The following is a 4,289-nucleotide window of genomic DNA, read 5'->3' on the forward strand; positions in this document are numbered from 1 at the left end:
CCTGGGCTCAAGCGAGTCTCCTGCCTCCGCCTCCCAAGTAGCTGGGACCACAGGCGCCCGCCACAACGCCTGGCAATTTTTTTTGGTTGCAGCCATCATTGTTGTTTGGCGGCCTGGGCTGGATTCAAACCCGCCACCTTAGGTATATGTGGCTGGTGCCTTAGCCACAGGGCTGAGCCTTGTTTAATTTTGAATACAAAACAACACATATGGCACGGCGCCTGTGGCTCAAGTGGCTAAGGCGCCAGCCACATACACCTAAGGTAGCAGGTTCGAATCCAACCCGGGCCCACCAAAACAACAATGACAGCTGCAACCAAAAAATAGATGGGCATTGTGGTGGTGCCTGTGGTCCCAGCTATCTGGGAGGCTGAGGCAGGAGATTCACTTGAGCCCAGGTGAGGCAGGAGATTCGCTTGAGCCCAGGTGTTGGAGGTTGCTGTGAGTTGTGATGCCACAGCACTCTGCCCAGAGGGACAGCTTGAGGCTCTGTCTCAAAAAAATAATAATAATAATAATAATGATAATAATAAACAAAAATAAAAATAAACAACACATATACATATACAGTAAAATGTTATTACATGTATACAGTTTGAAATGCAACTGTCGGGGCTGGGCGTGGTGGCTCACAGCCAGTGATCATTCTAGCACTCTGGGAGGCCAACGTAGGAGCATTGCTTGAACTCAGGAGTTCAAAACCAGCCTGAGCAGTAGCAAGACTCAGTTTCTACTAAAAAAAAAAATAGAAAAATTAGCTGGGTATGGTGGTGGACGTCTGTAGTCGAAACAATTTGGGAGACAGAGGTAGGAGTACTGCTGAAGCCCAGGAGTTTGAGGCTGTGGTGAGCTAGGCTAATGCCACAGCATTCTAGCCTGGGGCAACAGAGTGAGATTATCTCCAGGAGGGGAAAAATGCAACTGGAAAGTGTACAAATTCTGAATGTGTTTTCATCCAAAAAATGTGAATGAGGTCATAGTGTCTCATGCTTGTAATCCTAGCCCCCTGGGAGGTTGAGTTTGGGTGGACTGTTTGAGTTCATGAGTTCAAGACCAGCCGAAGGAAAAGTGAGACCTGGTCTCTAAAGAATAGCTGGGTTGTTGTGGCGGGCACCTGCAGTCCCAGCTACTTGGGAGGCTGAGGCAAGAGAGTCACTTGAGCCCAAGAGTTTGAGGTTGCTGTGAGCTGTGACCCCAGCACCCTACCAAGGGTGAGAAAGTAAGAGTTTGTTTCAAGAAAAAGGAAAAAGGCTCAGCACCTGTAGCTCAAGTGGCTAAGGCGCCAGCCACATATACCTAAGGTGGCAGGTTCGAATCCAGCCTGGGCGCACCAAAAACAACAATGATGGCTGCAACCAAAAAATAGCCGGGTGTTGTGGCGGGCGCCTGTGGTCCCAGCTATTTGGGAGGTAGAGGGAGGAGACTCACTAGAGCCCAGGAGTTGGAGGTTGCTCTGAGCTGTGATGCCACGGCACTCTATCCAGGGGGACAGCTTGAGACTCTGTCTCAAAAAAAAAGAAAGAAAAAGGAAAAAAAGTGAACGATAGTAAATTTTCAAAAATCTAAAAGTTAAGCAGCACCTCTGGCTCAGTGAGTAGGGCGCCGGCCCCATATACTGAGGGTAGCAGGTTTGAACATGGGCAAAACTGCAACATAAACATAGCCGGGCATTGTAGCAGGTGCCTATAGTCCCAGCTACTGGGGAGGCTGAGGCAAGAGAATCGCCTAAACCCAGCAGTTGGAGGTTGCTGTGAGCTGTGACACCATAGCACTCTACTGAGGGTGATAAAGTGAGACTCTGTCTCTTAAAAAAATAATAATAAATAGCCGGTGTTGTGGTGGGTGCCTGTGGTCCCAGCTACTTGGGAGGCTGAGGCAGGAGACTCACTTGAGCCCAGGAGTTGGAGGTTGCTGTGAGCTATGATGCCACAGCACTCTACCCAGGGGAATAGCTTGAGGCTCTGTCTCAAAAAAAAAAATAATAATAATAATAAAATAAAATAAGCCAAAAATCTAAAAGTTAGTTGTTTTTGCATTTTTAAAAAGTTATCTTTCTGACATAGTGTGACTCTGTCTCAAAACAAAAAAGTTATCTCTCCTCTAGAATATTTAAAATAGTCTATCAAAAATAAATAGCATAAAGCCAAGATGTTGGCAGGAGAAAAATAAATAGTAAAATGAAATTGTAATTACTCACTATCAAATTTTTAGTCAAAGATATTTAAATAATCTGAACATTTTATTAACTTTTTAGAAAATTTAATGAAGCCTTTTGAAAAATTTCAAACAGTTTAGTCTTTGTATTCAATGTTCATTTATTTGCCAAAGAATCCATGTTGTGCTTTCCATAGTAATGCTGAGATCTCTATACATATAAATTTAAGGGTAAAATTTATATCGCAAAATCTTCTTCACTCACTCTGTGCAATGTTAATGAACGCTGTGCTAATTTATGAGAATCTTCAGAACCATGAATTAGAACACAAAGAAAAGCAAGAAATGGCCGCTTGGCACTCTGGGATACAATACTTTGTTATGCAAGAATCTTTTGCATTCATGCTAAGAAGGAGGATTTGACAAGTTAATTAATTTGTCTTTTCTCTTACCTAAGCACTCCTGCCACTCAAATTCTTCCTGCACTCTAAAGCTGTGCCTCTCTCTCCAAAAAACTTCTCAGCATTCTGATGAAGGTGGCTTTTGTTTTGAGGATCTAGGGCAAGAGATGTGAAGAAGTGTGTCTCTCTGGGGCTTGAAGACTATTAGGCAGAACAGTGAATGTCTAGGTTTACAGAGTTTCCCTGTCTAGAATTTGTGCCACTTGACAGAGACACCCCCGACACACAAACCTTTTTTCTGAGTGTTGATGAAACGAGAAACTCTCTAAACTGTGGGTCCCATATTAGGGGCGCCTCTTCCCTGAGCTTAAGAGTAACTCTGCTTTGAAAACTAGTTAAAGGAAAGATAATCATTAACGAGATGTGAGACTATTCTTTAAAAGCACTACAGTGAACTAATGGTAAAGATTGAGCTATAAAGCCATGCTATAAAGGTATTCCCTCTGCTCCAAACATTTAACATTGATAGTTAAAAAGTGAAAAGCACTGGCCTGGTGCGGTGGCTCACGCCAATCATCCTAGCACTCTGGGAGGCCAAGGTGGGTGGATTGCCTGAGCACAGGGGTTTGAGACCAGCCTGAGCAAGAGGGAGACCCTCATCTCTAAAAATAGCTAGGCATTGTGGTGGGCACCTGTACTCCTAGCTACTTGGCAGGCTAAGGCAAGAGAATTGCTTCAGCCCAAGTGTTTGAGGTTGCTGTGAGCTATGGCACCATAGCATTCTACCAAAGGCAACAAAGTGAGACTGTATCCAAAAAAAAAAAAAAAAAGTGAAATGCACCTGTCAGCACTTTGGGAGGCCAAGGTAGGTAGATTGGTTGAGATCAGGAGTTGGAGGCCAGCCTGAGCAAGAGTGAGACTCCTGTCTCTACTAAAAGTAGAAAAACTAGTTGGGCACTGTGGCAGGACCTGTAGTCTCAACTATTTGAGAGGTTAAGCCTTGATCATGTCCCATTCATTTTTATTTAGTGTTGACCCAATTGCTAAGGGGGTCTTCTTCATAAAATCTTCTCCCAAGCCAATAGTGTAAAGAGCTCTTTTCACACTTTCTTCTAGAATTTTTATCATTTCATGTCTTAGGTTTAAATCTTTTATCCAGTGAGAGTCAATTTTTGTAAGTGATGAGAGGTGTGGGTAGAGTTTCAGTCTTCTACATGTGGCTAATCAGTTGTCCCAGCATCATTTATGAACTCTGAGCCCAAGAGTTTGAGGTTGCTGTGAGTTAGGATGACACCATGGTACTCTATTCAGGGCGACAGAGTGAAAAACTGAGGCAAGAGGATTTCTTGAGCCCATGAGTTGGAGGTTGCTGTGAGCTATGATGCCACAGCACTCTACCCAGGGTGGCGGCTTGAGACTCTGTCTCAAAAAAAAAAAGGAACATATAGGAGATTATCTTCACAACCATAAGTTAAGCAGCAAGGAGTGTTAAAATAAGACACCTAGAAATGAATCCAACCATGTATCACTATCTGATCTTTGATAAAACAAACAAAAGCATACCCTGGGGAAAAGAATCCCTATTTAATAAATGGTGCTGAGAGAACTGATTAGCCACAGGTAGAAGACTGAAACTCTACCCACACCTTCCACCACTTACAAAAATCAACTCTCACTGGATAAAAGATTTAAATCTGAGACATGAAACGATAAAAATTCTAGAAGAAAGTGTGT

This window comes from Otolemur garnettii, unplaced genomic scaffold, assembly GCF_000181295.1.
Source record: "Otolemur garnettii isolate 467f Iridium unplaced genomic scaffold, OtoGar3 scaffold00002, whole genome shotgun sequence".
NCBI classification, from domain to species: Eukaryota; Metazoa; Chordata; class Mammalia; order Primates; family Galagidae; genus Otolemur; species Otolemur garnettii.